Source organism: Stegodyphus dumicola, chromosome X2 (genome assembly GCF_044657685.1).
Source record: "Stegodyphus dumicola isolate Sdum_Otavi_A_Nest chromosome X2, ASM4465768v1".
NCBI classification, from domain to species: Eukaryota; Metazoa; Arthropoda; class Arachnida; order Araneae; family Eresidae; genus Stegodyphus; species Stegodyphus dumicola.
This window is the reverse complement of record NC_140781.1, coordinates 5982479-6002464: the sequence shown is the minus strand read 5'-3', so window position 1 is coordinate 6002464 and position 19986 is coordinate 5982479. Positions and strand designations below refer to the sequence as shown.

General features: G+C 30.9%; 1 long non-coding RNA gene across 1 annotated transcript in view; it reads right to left on the bottom strand.

Moving 5' to 3' along the window:
* Window positions 1-11884: 11884 nt before the first annotated feature.
* LOC146992675 (uncharacterized) overlaps window positions 11885-19986 on the bottom strand; it is a 44245-nt gene continuing 36143 nt past the window's right edge. Inside the window, exon 2 of the long non-coding RNA XR_015038967.1 lies at window positions 11885-15960. This is a non-coding gene — a long non-coding RNA (uncharacterized LOC146992675). The remainder of the gene's footprint in view (window positions 15961-19986) is intronic.

Genomic DNA, 19986 nt, shown 5'->3' with positions numbered 1-19986 from the left:
TCAGATTAGGGCAGTCTTGCTCAGGCAACTATGCAAGTCATACTTGTGGTTTCACTGAGTTGTAATTAAACTGCAAAATAATTTTCATGTATTCGCGAGTTATTGGGAACAGATCGTCCTGAATTAAAAGAAAATAGGATAGAATGAATTCAAATAGAAATAGAAAAAATAAATAAACTTTGTAATAATACTTTATGGAAGCTTTTATTTCTTAAAATTTTCTACCTGTGTTTTTGCTTAATAGCTTATGAGGTTCTGTTTAATCTGGTACTGGTAATTAGCTATGTAACCCCAACAGACGTAAGGCGAATTATCGCTGTGTCTGGATTAACTACGGAATCGTGGAAAGATTTAAATAACCTTCTTATTTAAATAGAATTGAGAGCATAACTTCACTTTCTCGAGCTAACAATATCAACCACAGCTCATGGGATGCAGCTAAAGGAACAGTCAGATTGAAATTAATTGAGGAACAGTATCGAAGACTACACAATTAAGTTTTACTCCAAGCTGGCTCAGTAATTCTGACCTAAACATCACAATCAAGGTGTCAGCAACGATATAACGCAAAGCTGAATAATTACAACTATCAAGGCTAGCAGGAACTAAACGTAGAGTGCACGCGCAGACCAGAAACAAGCTTTTTCTTAAGATACAAAAACCTCGGTTTAAATGCTAGCCATCTCATTTACATTCTGGTGAGAAAGATGAAAGGGAGAATTTAAAGCACAGATCCAAATCCTAATAACCTGTTAATTTTAAATAATAACCTTAGAAGTTTATGAAATTCCTTTTAAATATACTAATAAAGTAGGTTTCGGTCACTATAATTATATAAAATTCATGTAAATAATACTGTAGGAACACCATTTATTGTTACTTAGCTATTTGAAGATTCGAGTACAGTTTTAAGTTCTAATACCTTTTAATAATTTAACTGGAAATGTGAACTTTATACGCTTTTTTAATAGCTTATGAAATTTCTTTTAAACATATTTGTAAGGTATTTTATTTTAATTAACCAACTATTATGGTTTAAGATCTTACTATAACTTCTTCTTTCCGCATAACAAGAATGCATTTTAGATTTTTGTGTATTTAAGCTGAGGGTTCTTTTGAATGCTAAGGTTGGAGTTTCTAGGAAGTGAGTCTTGCTGTTATGAACTCTCACCAGCCCTGTCTCAAGTTATATACGGGCATTACCGTCATTTTTGAAAGGCTCATCAGTAAAATTCTGAACCAGTTTAATTAGTTTATTTTATGTGCAGTCTTCGACTACGATATCTATATTTGAACTTTAACTTTCTGCTGTGCTAATTTAAATACCCGCAAGATATCGGAAATTCGTTATACCGCAAGCTGGACCGGTTCTATTTGACTTAAGACTAAATAAAAAGGTTATAATAACCTTATTTTTGTGATTTGTTTAAGACTATGCGATAACTCGCTGTCTTTGTAATAAGCTTTGCAGGATTTGCAGAATCTTCCAAATACAGTAGAACTCTATGTACTAATGAAGGATGTTGAGGACATGGTAATCATAGAAAATTCACGTAAACAAATGCTGCGGGAACATAAATAATCGTCGAACATTACTCTATTAAAACTTAAGTAGAGTTTTAAGTTCTAATACAAAATTTCAGCTATTAAATCCTGATCTTCGTGTGAGTATTGAAAGCAGCGTATAAAAAAATAAGATCGCTTGGTTTGTTAATTTGATGGCTGAATCATCAAGTCTGCACCAACCGGAAGTTAAAAATAACTGATGTATGGTTTATCGTCCTAAAATCTTTGAACAAGATTTATATCATAGCATAAATTAATTAGCTCTATTTATAGATTTTCCGAAGAGTTACGTTCGTTTTTTTTTTTTTTTTTTTTTGGTAATACAAATAACTTAAAACTGGACTTCAAACCATTATTGTTATAATAATGCTAATTAATTTACAGGAAATGTATTTGAGGGTAGCATAAAATTACTTCGAGGGCCTCCAGTTTGACTGTGACAGAGCTTTGCTAGAAAATAGCATATGTGATTAAAATTAATTTGAGATGTCCACATTGGTAGAGTACCGCTTCGCAGCAGAATGGAATTAGTAGTTTTAAACCGGCAAAGTTAGAGCAGATGCAAAATCTGTTAACTTCCCATACACGATGATAGCGTCGGCGAGGATCACTCAAAGAAATAACCTAGCCCTTCTCTTTAACCCTGTTACTAAATATTCAATCGTTGAAAGCTGCCAACTCTTTTAAACAGCCGATAACATTTTCAGAAACCTTTAGTCATATTTGGAAATTAAAACTTTCGTTTTTCGATTTACAAACAAACTAAGGTTACGACTAAAGTTAATTATTTAAGATGAAAAGACAAGCATACACAGTTGGATAAAATTAGTTGTTACTTTTGAAATCAATGGGAATGATTGCATTAGCATTTGAGATAAATATTAACTGCCTTTGGAGCCATTTGAACATTATCTCATCAGTACTATCTGCTCATAATAGAAAATGAAAATATTGTTAAGGATTTGGTATTTAAATAGCTAATGTTGGTTGAATTATAAATTAAATTGTTTAATTCCCCGTGCAGTGCAGCGCGTGACGAATATTGAAAGCTAAGCCGTAAAATTAACAAAATACAATTAACATTTAATAAATAAATATCTCTTTTTGATTTCGAGAAAATACCAGAAAATTCTCGCGCATTTATAAAAGCTTATATAAGCTTTTTTAAACGGCATGAAAACCTCTCAATTCGTTATTCAGCTAGTTGTTGTTTTAAGAGTTTGTTTAGAAACTGCTCTTGTTGACTGTAGCGAATTTGCGGATTAGCTGTCTCTAGCTGTTTTGAATTAAGTCCTGTTAAACGTTTGAGTAGTTAAAAGATAACTACTGTGAGATATTGCAATTCTGTACGAATATCTGAGGAAATTTAGGCATTTTGTTTTATTTGTTGTGATAATAATAAATTTTGTTGATTTTTTCATCGGACTTGTGCATTCAATTCATAACGAACCCGTACGCAGGCAACAATATTATTATAAACAAAATAGAAATAGGATAAATCATTCAAAGTAGCTTGTAAGGTTCTACAGTAACTGAAAGCTAATCCTGATATTCTGGAAGCTAGTCCTCATCAGCCTACTAGATTGATAGCGAGTTGTCGATTAGTCTTAAATGAATCACAAATATTGAAGAAAGTTAAAATAACTTTTTTTTTATTCTTAAATTGAACAGAAAGGGCACAGCATGTGCTATGTTACCTTGTGGTTATTTAAGTTAACATAACACAAAGTTAAATTTCAAATTTAGGTAATGCAGTTGAAGACTACAGACAAAATAGACTAATTGAGCTAGCTCAGAATTTTAGGGATGCATATTTTAAAACATCGTCTTGCGAGACGTTAAAGCTAGAATACAACTTTAGGCAGAGCTGGCGAGAGTAAGTAACATCAAGAAGTACCTGCCAGAAGCTGCCATCTAAACATTAAGAAAACAAACTACTAATTTGCATTCTGCTGAGTTATACGGAAAGACGAAGTTATTATAAAGGATTAAAGTATAATAGTTGGTTAATTAAAATGAAATATCTTACAAGCTTCAACTTTAAAATATCCGAAGCAAGCTCAGAGAATAGACTACAGGACGCTGAACAGACAGCCATTGTGTGCCTTACTGTACTCAATTAAACAAACCTCACTGAATTAGTAATTATCTTCTTTTACCGTAAAAATAATAATTTTTCCAATGCATTAAGTACCAGAAGTATAAGAAATCTTTTGGTATATAAACCACATAAAGACTAGTTTGACAACGGAAGTAGACGGTTTGAATAGTTGTTCTGATCTTTCTTACGTTAGAATGCGATCATCTTATAAAATGCTGTTATAATTTCCGATAGCAATGCCTGTTTATTTCTCATAAGAATTAAAAATTTTCAGAGTTGATCGTTTTCTTCCGTGAAAGAGTTCGCTTCGTTTCGCATTTAAATAAAAAATATGCTTTCTATTTATCGATGCATTGATGAATTGTAGTATGTAAAATGAGCTGAATTTTCATAATTTGAGTACTGATTATTTCATCTCATTTTATTTCTCAATTTATAGATTCATGACAAGCATATAGAGGGAGAAACATTTTCACAAATGGAGTTGGAAAAGAATACTGATAAAGCAATATATGACTTGTGATTTGAAGCGAATTCTTAAATGTAACTAACTCATACTTCATAAAAAATATAGTGTTTAGTGTGAAAATAGGAAAATTTTTATAGCAATATAGTAGGACTGCAAAAAATCACCATTATGAAAGCGAGCAGCTGGTTATTCTTAAACTCTCTTTACCTGAATATTTACAGGATAACTAATTATAATTCTGTACATTTAACTTTTATTCAAATTAGTAACCTGCACCTGGTTTGAGGATTCTTTCTCATTAGTATATGGACAGTCAGTAAGAGTACACACACGTTGAATACTTTTCAACCCAAAACGTGTTTTCAACTGCTTGAAGATATGAACAGGTGAAATGCATTTCAAATTCACATTGATAAAAGTAACTATTTTCGATTTAATTTTTGTTTTGTTTTCTTTATTAATATTGCCATTACTTCAACTCTAATTTACAGTATTTTAAGCTCAAAATATTCACACTATGCTGAACAAAAATTTAAATTATGGTGAAAGTGAGTTATTTCCTTTAAAATGATATATTTAATTGCAATAAATAAACAAAATGCATGGCAGCATAATAAACAAACGAATTAAAAAAATCAGCTTTCGAAATTTATTCTAGCTTTGATAAAAGTGCTTTTTAATAAAAATGCAGCTCTTGAATTAAATTCTGGCGCTTTTTCTTTTCATGTCTTAACTGTAATTTACTGACAGTGCTGAAATAAAAGAAATGTGACTGCTTTTATAATTAAAAATAAATAAGTATCCTTTTTTTATAAAAACAAATCCGTAAAATATATTGAAGTGTGCATAATTTGAGAATGTGATTAAATTTATTGCTTAATGAAATCTGTGTTCCTGAATGTTTTTATCTTATGTCAATAGATGGCAGCAACATGCTCAAATGGTCGTTTATACTCGAAACGAAACTATTTGATGCAATGCTGCATAATTACGCGGTTTACAGTTAGTGACACAGTGTTTCGTATCGCATTCCTGCATTTTTAATACATATGACCAAAGTTTTTTTTTTTTTTTTCTTTACATATTTTAAGTTTTTATATAAGTAAAACATTCACATGTACATTTAAACAAGTTTCCTAACTCGATTGCCAAGTCCGATATTCTGGAAGTGTTTTCGAACAGGGAGGAAAGCAAAAGGAAAACTGACGTAACAATTATTAAGCTAAATATTAGCATTTATATCTATAGCACTATCATTAATTACATGAAACTATTAATATTGGTTATACAAGAGAGGGTAAAATTTAAACTTATTTTTATGTGTTTATGAGATGTCTCGGACTTGATTTTGTCACTACAGGTTTACAAAAGAATCTCTATAGGCTAGTTCGTACAACTCAGTTTTAGAAAATTGCGGACTGGACGAATGTTCTTGTGTATATGTCCATGAAAGGACTACATTGGATTAGTCATGTGGAGAAAACACGAGGGTTACTCATATGAACTTCATGCCAAATTTTAATTGAAAGCATCCTGGTAGGTAGAATCCAAAGGTCTCGTACTCCTCTTCCCTTACCACAGCCTCTCTAGCGGTCGGCTCGATATCAAGAGGGTTTTATGTATACCAATCTCGCAAAGACAGTATACAGTCATAAATGTCCAGCATGCAAATCCTAGCACATCCAACGCTACTCCGATGGGACCCCCATCAAGATGAGTTTAAGCACATAAGCGTGTTGATTAGCTTTCTCTAACCACAGTACGGTTGGTGGCCGGATCAGGGCGGTGGAAAGTGAGCTTCAGACTTTTACATATATTTAAGAAATTTAAACACTGTTTTCAAATTGCAAGATTATACGTATATATGTATACAAACATTGTCAGCATTGCTGACAGCCAGGAGTGACTTCTTTCCTTGGACACCATGCCGTTAGCAGCCCGCTTACTTAATGTCTTTTTCTATTTGTGTTTAATATTATGATTAACCCAGAACTAATTTAATGTATTTCATAATTTGTAATGCTTTTGTTCATCTGTACCTGAGTCTGTACTATATCCTTAATATATCTGTATGCCTAACATGTACCATAGTGAAAAATGTTCCTCGTTTAGCGTAGCCTGTTCTCGGAGGACACAGCACTAAGCTCTAAATGTAATGAATTCCCGGAAGACACAGTACTAAGCTCTTTATTTATATTTATTCATTTTTAATTCCATCGACGGGATCCAATAGGCTGAAAAGCACCTAACTCAGTGTGCCAGCTGTTCCGTCGATGGCGGAAACAAAGAAAGTACGACGACGTTATAGATTGAGAATGTTGGTTGCCGTCGCTAGTTTTGGGATCAAGCCAATCTCTGTATCTCAATCTGTCTCGGCACTCCATCTGTATTTAGTTACCAGCGCGATTTGGTTGTTGATATACGCAGTTCATAAAAGTCGATTAATATGTTTCAAAAACATGTTTCGTTCTCCTGCTTGATTTGAGATCAAAAACCGAAAAAAGTTCAGTTAAAGTGTCGACATTAATATTCATATAAAACCGAAAAATTGAATCTCAAATATATCCAGAATTTTCCCTACTCGTTTTCGAAACACTTGGAAAAAAGAATAAAAACAGAACATTGTGTCAACCTGACTACTCAAAAACCAGAAAACTTTACATTATGTGCAATGACCATTCATAAAAACCTAATCGGTCTAAAATCATCATAGGCAAATCCGAAATTCAAAATAAAATACAAATAAAGAGCAGTGCAAATAAAAATTAAACCAAATTGTTATTTAAAAAAACCCTTAAAAATTGGGTGGTCCCCGATTATGCTAAACTAAACATTTAATGCCAAGAAAACAAAAAACTTTTCAAAGAGATTTCTTCAGATATCAAAATCAAATCTGAGCCTTAATCAGCTAAAAACTGAAATCCTATTAGAAACAAAAATTGAAAAAAACGCAGACTTACTGAAAACTTAGGACGATCTTTGAAATAAGAATTGACAGAATTTTTCACACGACCAAACTATGTTCATTGTGGAATTCAAAGTAAAGAAATTCTGGAATTCAAACAAGCTTCAGAGAAGCGAAAAGTTGCAGTTCTTGGAAAAGGTATGCGATAAGGTTCAAAGTGTCCAATAGCAGAACTAAATGTTTAACCATGTGTTCAAAATGTCCTATCCTAATAAACTTTGTGTGCGGGGGTGCCTAACGTTGGATGCGGTCTGCAAAAATGTATTACCTACGAGGAGAGTAATCGTCGACTCCAAAATGGCGACGTAAGAAACTTCTAAAAGATACTGTCTTCTTTAAAATCTTAAAACGCGAAAACAGTACTGGCTCAAAGTCGAGGAAAAGGAAAAATAGATGTTATGAAAGATAAAAGTCTTCACTTCAGCGCGTACAATACATCTTTGAAGTTAGGAGATCCATTTTTTTAACAAAAGCTAGAAGATTTGCCAGTTATTAAATTTACAAAACAGTGGAAAGATAGTATAAATAATTGAAAGGGATACGAAACAAATCTTTGTACATATTTACATTAAATTTCTTATCGTAGTCATCCAACTATTACCTCCGATTAAGGTTTAAGTAATAATTATCATGTCACTTTAAATGCTTTAAGTCTATGTATATAGTATATATATATATATATAAACTAAAATTTCCCATCCCGGGAATAACTTTTGCAAGTTTCAAGAAAATGGATGGGTTATCAGATTATTCATTATACAAACGTCCTTGACTTTTCGTCTGTCTACTATTTCGATCTTTTTAATTTGTAACCATAATCATATTTTAAGGTAATTGCTTCGTCACGTTTTATAAATTTAAAAGAAAGCTTTTCTCCAACTTTCTGTACTTTTCTATGCAAAATTTAAGTTATTCAGCTTTACTACGCAAATTCGTGGGGAAGTTAAATGATTTACCTGCGCTCATGAGTGCTAAAACTACATTTACCCGAACTGGCAACATCAGCAAATTCCCCCTAAACAATTTACAGCTGTGCGAAGATTTAGAAAAAGCATCCTATATTTACTTTTAGTTTGATTTAGAAAATAGTTCTTTCCTTTCCCCTTTTTTTCTGTTTGTTTTTTTTACTTCGATTTAATTAATTTGTGTTTAATAAACTTAACTTGCTTTAAGAAGCCAAGATAATCCATGAAAAGGAGTAGCAAAAATGGGCTCCACAACTTTTTTTACAATTAACTTTGAGCGAAAAATTCTTTAAAATGACAACACATGACCGCTGATACTGTGTTTTATTCTTTTTTTATTTTATACAACAGGGTAAAAATATTTTCCTATTCGAGGGAGAGAGGGTCGGTTTTGTTCGATCGATACACCCACTAGGGAGGTACAGGCCAGGAAAATAGCCCAGTTGTTTGGCGCAAAATCAAGTTTCCTTACTACCAGGGTATGAGAGGTTCAATTCCCCCCCTTTCTCCAGCGTTTTACAAACATTTTATTTGATTTTGTATTACAGATAGCTTAGTTGTACAAAATTTGAGCTTAAACGAATGGCTAAAATTGTACTTACTACATTTACTGTAATAATATTAACACAATAATATGAACGTCGGCGTAATTTAATTTAAACATAGAGTATTTACAAGTGAATTAAATTTTTTAACAGTTTTAAATTGAAAAAGAAATTTTCAACAATGTTGTGGTTCTTGCTCAGACTTTCCATTCAGAGTCTTTAAGAAAATTATACTTTGCTTTAAAAATAACTTTTATTCCTTCAGATTAAAAGCGGAAATACTTCCCAGATGTACTCCATCCTTAGTTTAAAGTTACAAATTAAATGCAATATGTTGTTGACAAAAACATTTCGCATATATAAAAAATTATTTTCATTGATAAAATATTCAATGAAAGTACATAATGAAGTTATCAATATACAGCTAGAATTCTAAGTGTATTTTATAACTAAAAGTATATCCTCTTTTATTCATGAAATGCTCATCACGACAAAGTAAGTAATTGAATAAAGGTTCAAACATAGATTAAACTTTTCATGGTAAAAAATAGATCTATCATTTTATGATAGCTTCTTCAGTGCGTCAGGAAGCTATCAAGTATTCAATATACTGGACATTCCAACATCCAGTCCTGTTAGAAGTTGTAAAGATAAAGTAATTTCTCCATTGACTAAGTTACAAATACCCATTAAATAATAAAAAAGTATATATGTATTAAATATGCAAAAAAAAGCATTTAATTGAGTCTTTCATAGCAGTCCAAAAAAGTTAATAAGCTTCGAATTATAATAATATTAGCTGCTTTCTTTATAATAATATTAAAATAACAATATTAAATAACATTAATTAAATAAATTAAAATAATATTACTTAACTAAATTAAAATAATAAGTTTTAAAACAATTATTAAATGCTAAATAATGTTAAAATAATTTAAACAATGTCATTTTCGAGCGAAAAAGTTAGAATTTAACCTTAGTAGCTTAAGATTTAAGAGTGATTTCTCTCTATTCATGTACACACATACTGCAATTTAATTTTCAGGTCCTATGTAGACCATTTGTTTCACATTTAGGTTGTTCTTCGAGTTCGACGAAAGGCCAGCAGTTGATTAATAAGGAAATGAAAGCTAATGAACCCTTTGCGCCCTTACTCATTAGCTTCCCGTTTCCCATGACCCTGTGGAAACATCCTACGAATTATATTTCAAACTTTGCTTTTATTGTAGATCAGATATCTTCCAGCATATGACAGTGACATAAACGAACACTTCTCTCTGATAATGGGCTGGTGGAACTCCATTTTGAGGCTCTTCTAGGGGCAAAACTACGTTCTTTAATCCTCTACACAATTAGTCAATTATTCAGTTGAGCTGTACTTTCTACACGAATAACGACAGAAAGTGTCTGTAGAACATGTTTCATGAAATCAAGTACATTATTTTTAAAAATTTTATATTTAGAAATACTCATTTAAGATTTACAGAAATAAAGCCTGAAATCTTTGTTTCCAACACCTTATGTATATTATATTGTTAAATTTATTATTTTATTATTTTATGCTAATTAAAAGGGACCCCTCAATTAATTTTACCGAAAAGAAGACATGCGTTTTAAGCAAATTAAAAAAATGTGTATATCTTTTTTTCCTTAATTTTAATTCGATAAAAACTAAACACGGATTTATTCGGTGTTCGGTTGAAACTAAACACGGGTTATTTTTTAAAACCCACGTAAATAAAAATTATTCTTTTTGTTTTCATTCGCCTATTATGTTCTCATTCTTGATTCAAGTAATTTTCATTTGCAGTTTTTATGTCACTAAAATTAAATTAAAAATAGATTGTGCACTTAAGCACATAAGATATTATTTCTTGCTCAGTTTTATGAAAAAATATATGCTTTGCGCTGTATTTCATGGCAAAAATATTTATTTTGCTTCTTTAGTAGTTTGAAGTAGTTTTCTTTGAAGTTGAAAGTTCGTTGTTTTATAAAAATTAAAGCCGTTTATTTAGACTATTCATTCACCAGTAATAAATTACATAGCTATATGCATTATTGAACAGTCTGAGTATAATTTCACTTGAAGCATAAAATAATTTCACTTATCCCAAAAAGTTACTATTCGGCTAAAAGAGAATTTTCGCATTCATGCCATTTTCATTAAAAAAAATATATTGCACAGACCTTGTAAAACAATATGCGTGGTGTTAGGAACATTTATCATAAATTAAAGTTACGAAAAACATTTTATGATTACATGTGTAAATATTTATAATTACGAATTGTTGACAGATATTAACGATGTATGAAAACTTTCTTTTGAATTCCTAGCACAGCAGCAAGTTTTGATTGTCCTGTACTCCTAGCAAGTTTTGTTTGTCATGATCACAAGCAAATGTCATGGCAAACACAAAGAATGATGCATTGCTGATATGTATTAAAGAGATACAGTGAAATAGAGGCGCATAGTTGTCCATACGATTGAAAATAGAAAGAGAGAGTATTTCAGATGCCGGCAAAACGAGCGTAATTTGGCACAGAGAGTGAAAGAAGGTAATCAGAATTACTTAAGCAGTCGTTACTAAGTCAAATTTTTCTTTGATGACTTTTGGATGTTTTCGCTTTTGTTAGATTTATAAAGAATAGTATATTAAGAAAAAAATACGCACACCAGACAAAAGCACAAGTGCATGAATGCACTAACATTTCTGCTCACGTCCCATACAGTGGCAATTATAGGATATTCATCCAGCAGCTATGAAATCAATGAAGTATTCTTAATAAAAATTTGTGCCTTTCAGCTATTTATAGTACGATAATTTAATTTCCATCATCTTTTATTACAGATACGTTGTGATAGTTAAACTCTTTAAGAAATGATTAATGAATGAATTAGTTGACTATATGCTTCACAACAAAAATGTACTATTTAATAACTATTCTACTGATTAATATCATTTTTTAAAATTAAAATTAGAAAAACATGCAGGACTTCAGATCCTCGTTAGACAAAAGTGAAGGAACCAAAATTAAAAAATTTACATATTATCAATTAAATTATTCTCGTAGAGACTATTTCTGACTGAAAAATGACGTTGATGAAAATGAACATCTTCATCGTTATCATTTTCCAGAAAGAAAACAAACTGATCCAAAATATAAATTCATCAATTACTTACATTTTGGCACTGAAAATTAAGAAAGAAATTATCAGTATACTGGCAGTTTCAGAATATGTGGAAACTCTTAAATCAATTAAGAAGTGGAACAGTAGTGCACATTTCTTTTAATATAGACATACATTAAATTATGGCCTTCTACATTTAAAACACTTTAAATTATAAAATAATCTCTGCTAGAACTGGCAAGTCGCTCTGCTTGGGTTTGACTATAATATTTGGAATGACTTTCGTTAAATATTTCTGCTGTCTCACACACACACAAAAAAAAAGTCAGTTCATTTACAGCCGATCATTTTCATCTTGAGAGCAGCAAGGCGTCTCAAATCAGAATTCTGGGATATTTTTCTTCTTCGTATAAACCAGAAATGTAATAAGACATTTTTCGTATTTCGTGCATTCATTTTCACCCCAAATTAAATAACAAAAAACGAAATAAGAAAACATTTTGGAAATTCTCAAAAATATATATGAAAACAGGTGTTTCTAACAACTTCAGCAGAATAATTTAAAAGGTATTTCATTCATACATTCATATCTTATTAACCCGTATTTAACCATTGCAGTAGTGTGAAAATGAGAGTTCACCGCCAGGATCTCAAACTCTAAGGCGCAGCACGTAGCAAGCGCGCAGGCGGATTGCGGATAAGCCAGCACGCCGAGGCGTAGCAGATAAGGAGTGTTTATTGATTCTTCAGTTAGCCGATAAGATGACGTCACACTTTTATAAGAGATTATCTTTGATTATCATTTTGCGGTTTTGCAGCTGAAGATGATGGTTCGGTAAAACCATCGAAACTAGTCCTGTGAAAATTTTGTAAATTAACGCTGATTTTTGTTGTTTGACTTCTGAATTAGTATTTATTCGGCGTGTTATTGTGTCTTAGATTATCTTTGATTGATTTTCCAGAGGTTCTCTGTTAATCAATTTTTAGCCTTTGTATTTTTTCTTCCTATTCAACTATTTTACGACGTATATGATAATTATATCCTAGGTATTCTTAACGGCGCTTATTTTCGAATTTAATCATTGATTCAGGAGGCTTTTATTTTAGATGTAAATTATAAATTTTTCCGTATAATTTAAGCCTTATTATTTCCTATATACTCAGAATTTTAACTTTTTTCATAAATTTAATAATACGACATTTACTTGCCGTATTCTTAACTACATTACTAATTTTTATTATTTATTTCATTTTACATAGAATTTTTTCATACCTTTTAACCAGTACTTATAAATGATTTGTTACATTTTACGAGCTTAATTATTCAGATCTGCGTTTCTATTTATTATATTATTCAATGTTAGATGTAATTTTTAACTTTTTTTGCGCTTTTTAACATTACTGATTTTCAACATATTCTGTATTTTAACTTATTTCTTAAATTTTCTGATGAACTTAAGTTTAGCTTGTTTTGTACATTTTAACCTTCATAATATTCAATATACCCTAATTTTTAACTAATTTATACTTTCACACGATATACATGATTTTTTTAAATTTCTTTCACACGTTTTAAACTTCATAATTTCTAATATAGTCTTTTTTTAACATAATTCCTATATTTTCAGATCATATACCTGACTTATATTTAATTTTAGATTAAATTTTAACTTCTTTTCTATTTTTTAATGTTTATAGTTTCCAATATACTCTGAATTTTAACTAATTTGCTGTATTTTCACACTATGTACATGACTTTCGTACGTTTTTAACTAATTTCATTCGTTTTAACCTTCGTAATTTCAAACATGTTCTTAATTTTAGCTTAGCTCCCCTATTTTCTGACCTAATATATGAGCATATTCATGGCCTTTATTTAATTTCGGATGTAATTTTTAACTTCTTTCATACATTTTAACCTTCGTAATTTTCAACGTACTTTAAGTTTTAATTCCTTTTTACGTTTTTTGTATGAATTGTATTTACTTTTAGATGTAATTTTCTAACATTTTTAACATTTTTGTTTCCCTTATACTCTTAATTTTAACGTATTTATCATATTTTCTGTTTATAAAACATATTTATTTTCCCATTTTACTTAATTTTAAATATTTGTTCACATAATTTTACATGTTTAAACTTCTTAAACATACATAGAACCGAGATATTTTCAATTCAGCATTTTATTTTATAACAGTTAACTACTATTCACATCCAATTCATTGAATAACCCTTGCTTAGTCTATATTTTATAGTACTATTTTAAATTGCCAGTTCTACATTTTATCTTTCTATAGTAGTCTTACCATGACTGATTCTGTATGTTCAGATATTTTCATATAATTTTTAATACCCTTTATATTTGAACGTATGTCTTTAAACTCGTTGATGTTACCATTGTTTAGTTTTGAGTCCCAATTATCTTTAAGCTAGCTCGATAGATTCCGAATTTTTGGAATGAAGTGCCAAATTTCATGTGTAATTTTAGGACATATTCACTATTTCATGTCCTCATCCAGAAGTCATCCCAATATTTTAACATATAATGCCTTATATTTAAATATATTTTGCCAATTACATGCTCTCATGCCGTTATTTTTTAAATTTTAGGTGCCCTGAATATACTATTTTTTTCTTACTACCCTTTCCTAAGCTAGATAATTTAGAATATTTCTACCTTCATAGGAAACTCTCTGAGGGAAAAGTCCTTATTTGTATTACATATCTAATGAGATAACTAAACACTAACGCTTTTAGGATTAGTATTTTACTAAGGAAAACTTACTAAATACTATTCAATTCATAAGTAGATCACATAAAATTAATTTAAAGTTTTATGAATGATATTTTTAGTAATGCTTCAGACTGCATAAAAGTCAGCATTCACTATCTTAATACATGTATCATCAGTTATTTATATTAACCAATGTAATATCATCATTCGATACATTCATATATTTTTGTTTACTTTTTGATTTTCAAGTTAATATTCTTATTTTACTATACACTAAGAAAATGCTCCGTATCTGACCATATTTATTTCACATTTAAATATTTTTTTCCAGAATCAATCCTGAGACATTTTCATAGCTCTTTTTAATTTTTTCGAAAGCTTTGGTAATTTCTCTTTCTACATCATACGCTTTAAGTAACTGCAAACAGTTGCTACGGAAATATGGGTAAATGTATTCAGTTTCCCCATTTTCACACTCACGACTCATTTTAACAGTAACAACTGCATAACATTTCAGACACCGATATGTTGCTACATTATCACTCAATTTTTGTACAAGTTGTGATTTTATGCACTCCAGAAACACATCTAGGTCTTGATTATTCTCTGTATTAGAAAAAATTGACTCAGTAGCGAACATATCCTTGAGACTTGTGATTTTAGCACCCGTACATACACTGACAGAATCAGCACTTCTTCGTTTTTCTATGGTTCGCGTTTGGCCATGCTCCACTCGAATATGATGAAAAAGATCGCTTTTTCTTTTAAAATCTCGTGAACATTGGGTGCAATTTCTAACATGAGAAGCTTCATGCTGTCTCGAAGCATCATCACTGGTGAAACTCTTTGAGCAACTACTGCATTTAAAAACAACATGGTGTGTTTTAATATGTCTTCTTAAATCCCTTTGGCTCGTAAAAACTTCCGAACATTCAATACAATTTTTAAGATGGGAAACTTCATGCTGTTTTAAACTATCAAGTTCACCAAATACCTTTGAGCAGGATTTACACTTAAAAGTAACGTTATGACTTTTCATATGTCTCCTAAAATCCCTCTGACTTGCAAAAACTTCAGAACATTCAGTACATCTTTTAAGATGGGAAGCTTCATGACGTTCCAAACGATCAAGTTCACTAAATTTCTTAGGCCATTTACCACATTTGTAGCTCCATGAGATTTCAGGTGTCTATTTAAGTCAACTGTTTTCGGGAATACTTGTAAATATATCGCACAAGTAAAATTTCGAAGATGAATCGTTTCATAAACATTTAAGTTATCAATGCGAGTGATTCGCTTGGAACACATACTGCATTGGAAAGGTGTTTTTTCTTCATGAATCTTCATATGTCTATTTAAATCGCTATGTCGACTGAATGACATTTCACATTCTACACAATGAAAGGATTTCTCTCTCGAATGGATCTTTAGGTGATGAGTCAAATTAGGCTTTAGACCAAACACTTTATTGCAAATAGGGCATACCTAAGGAAAAAGAGTAGAAACTCGTAATTAGTAGAATAACTTAGTACATGTATACACTTATCTTGTACACAAACACTCGCATAACAAAAATGAAATTTATTAGAATATTGATAATACGTATGCACTTCTTAGGCTGTAATGGCTGAATTCATCATAAATCTTAAACGTTACCACCATAAAATTTTCATCTTAAGTCATTTTTTTCACTAATTTAGTTTCACTAAGTACATCATGTCCCAATAGCATAAACATTAAACATATTAAAAATATATTTCGTAAAAAGTAGTAAAACATACCTTTTTAGGTATAAGTGCATCAATAATAGTATGATTGGAGATTGAAGAAACAGAAGTATTAGCCATTTTAAACATAAAAATGGAAGCAAGCAAACAACGCACAATCGTAAAACTAGTTTACAAGGTACTATAATATTGATTTTGGAAGATATGAATTTATATATGTTATACTACGGACCTAGAAATACTTTAAATCACCAATCAGATAATATGGATCAAAAATCAATATTGTTTAACCAATCAAATGCTTTTCATTTACCAATACCTATGGAACATTCTAGAACATTCATTATCATGCGATTTCTTCTTTCTGTAATTATCTTATTAGATCTATTTCGATAACATCCTGTTTTCTGGATTAAGTCAATCACCTTAGCGAAATTATTATATGGATTCTGAAGAAAAATATAAAGAAATTAAATTGCCAACTCAGAAAGAATTTTACAGTAAATTGAATGAATGTGATATAAGCGATGATGATTATAATCATTCACAAAATGTTTGGAAAGATGTTTGTTTGAAAACATATAAATTAGATCCTGCTTCGTTCAAATGCTTCTGAAAAAGAATTATCAGAAAAATTTCAAGCAGTGATTAAATTAATTGAAAATAAAGAAAATGAAGATAATAAATTGAAAGGATTAGAAGCTTCATATCATATTCAAAACAATTTATATTGTTGGCGAAATTATCATTTTATAAAGGCCTTTAAAAATGTTTACCAATAAATGGAAGAATTCAGTAGCTTCGAATATTATTCTAAAACTCTAAAATTAAAATATTTAGAGCCTGGGAAATATATCTTGACCTTATTGACAAAATTCAAACTATATACGGAGATTCATATACTGTAAAAATAGTAGAGGAAACGAAGGCACTTCGAGCAAATAGACGATTTTACGAGGGGTATGGTGATCGGACTGACATATGGTGTTCATAATGTCCATGTGCAATTTTAAATGCTAAAAACTTCGACAAAAACACCTCAGAAATATTCTTTAAACTACAGATAAAAAATTTGTTCCTTAAGTTTTCACTGCTAATATTCCTAATATTCAATATGATAGTCATCTTTGGGACAAGTGGATCGAAGAATCGGAGAGCAAACCCAACCTTCGAACGCAACGAAGACTCATTCCATCTCATTCGTCAGTCGCTGCTCAGTGATTGCACAGATTGCTTTTGCGATCCTATTCCTAAGATCGCCTGAAGAATGCATCTTTGGTAAGTAGGCAACTGTTTAATATGACGGTATAAGCAGCCTAGCATTTGACTCAATCTTACTGATCTTCTTGCCTCAAAAAAGACATCATTCAAAATTCATCACCATTCGAACTATGCAAATGTAAAATAAATGAATAAATTGTACAGGGAAAGCTTCCATTACATATCCAGTTTACAATGTATCTCTACCATATGTACATCTAAAATTTTAAACAATTAATGCTGCAACCATACTTTAAATATATTCATAAATAATAAATACGAGTAAGAAATTAATATTGATTGCAGCAGCTGTAACTTTTGTTATAAGTTCCTAAGCAGTCATTTTTTATTTTTTAATTTTCACACTGTTCTCTGCTGATTTCATATGCACACTGCAAAGAAAGCTTATGCGAAGACGAGGTTAAGAAAGAATAAAAATATGCTCTTCAACTGCACTTTATATTGATTTATTTAATTCTGTTAACTGCGAGTTTCCCTTCAGGAAAATTAAAGGACGAAAAAGAAAGGCTTAAAGCCTTTCAGTTTCGTCCTTTAATGTGCATTTGAAATTAACTTGAAAAATAGCTTTTAATTGGCAAGCAGAAATTTCTGAACTTAATCCATATTTAGCAGTAAGGTTCAGCTGAGTTTATGTACCTTACTTTGAATCAAGTTGGCTTCTTGTATTAGAATTTTGAATTATTTGTGTTAAGTTCTTTTGTGTCAGAAATTTGCTTTCGATTTACATCTGCACAATGGCGAAACGTTTGGGTGTTTCAACTCCAGCAGAAGCCCGGCTTCTTGCGGATGCGGCAAGTTATCACTAGCGGGTGGAAGAAGCTGCCGGGGTGCGGTAGATGCGGTAACCGTCAAGGTACTCTATGTAACAGGGAATCAAACCTCAGTTTTATGGAATTTAAGTGCGTACCGATGAAAGATACTGTAACGTTCATCTAACAAGGGATCTGTTTCCCATGACCCAGCAACGTCATCGTGGTCAACGTTAACACCTGCTTCTCTGTAGCATAAGAAAGTTTACCTGAACTTATGTATGGACATATGTACACCCATGTGTGTTCATCCGCCAAATTTACCTACTATATTTTTACTAACTGCATTTTTGATATGTCTAAAGGTGTGCTTTTGTCTTACCTCTGTGGACTTCGTGTACCTATGCTCTCAACATCTGAAAGGACGTCACCTACATATTCTGCTAAGAAGCAGCTGTATGTTTCTATTAAATAACTGTTAAGTATTGCCTCATCTGCAACAAGTTATGGACAATTAGTTTAAACTTTTCTTTGTGCTGTGTTTGCATTTTACCAGTTATTAGGCGAAAATTTGCTGCTGTCATCTCATAGTCTGCGTTAACAGGCGGTTAGGAAAAGTCAGTTGGGAAGTAGTATATGTTGTTAGGAGGTTATAAAATTAACTTGCCGATATAAACTTCCAGAGTTGTGGGAAAGAAAAGAATGTAGTAACTCTCCTGTCTTATTTACTCTCAGTTAATAAAAGCAGTTAATAAAAAATTTTTTTGAATGAAATTATAAATTTTCCTCATTTGGGTTTTCATGCAATAAAATTTAATATCAAATTTGGAGAAAGAATTTTGTCATCAGTAGTTATTTACTTAATCTCAAAGCTTTCTCATCAGTTACTTATAATACCTCAACGTGATTCTGGGCTAATAACCACGGAGATACCTTGCCTAAGAAATTAAAGTATTTAAAAAAAAAAAAAATCTGAAAGGTTTCAGATTGTAAATTACGTCCAAAGGGGCCTTTTATTAACAGTTTGTGTGTTACTTTTATTTATTAAATATCATGTTCTTTGCAATTAAACCATAAAATTCAGTTCAATAGCAATGCCGCAAAATAATTTTAAAATGAGCATATCTTTAGAAGTTCCGATACACCGTCTCGCACGCTGGAGATAAAAAGGTTTTTTTATCGTTGAGTTTGTTACTCAAAAATTCGTTAAAGTTTTACAAAATATGAAATCGATAATAAAAGAAATCCCAAATTTCAAATTTGGTCTTCCGCATGCCCATATTCGCAGTAGGATTACGTCATTCAAAATTCGATGGCTCTATGTACCGTTGTTTTATCACAATGCAAGAAATATACATACATTTATGCAGATTTTTCTTTATTTAATTTTTTCAAATATAATGCAGGACTCTAACATTTGGTGGCAACAGTTTGAAAAGTGATTCGTCGATTATAGTGATTCAACGCAAAATCGCAAAACGCGAACTATAGTCCTTCAGGGACAAAGCCCCTTTGGACTAAAAATATTCCTGCATGTTTGTTTTTATTAATAATTTCACAAGGTAAACCAATTCATGCAAAGCTTGTTTTCGTTATGCAGATATTAGTAGGATAAAAAAACATTCTAATTGAATTAATCTATAATTTGATAAACTGATAAATTATAAATTTTTATGCTCTGTGTTACAAACTTTAATGCAAATAAATTAAGTTCTCATGCTTTGATTATTTACTTTAATTAAAGCGCAATGTTA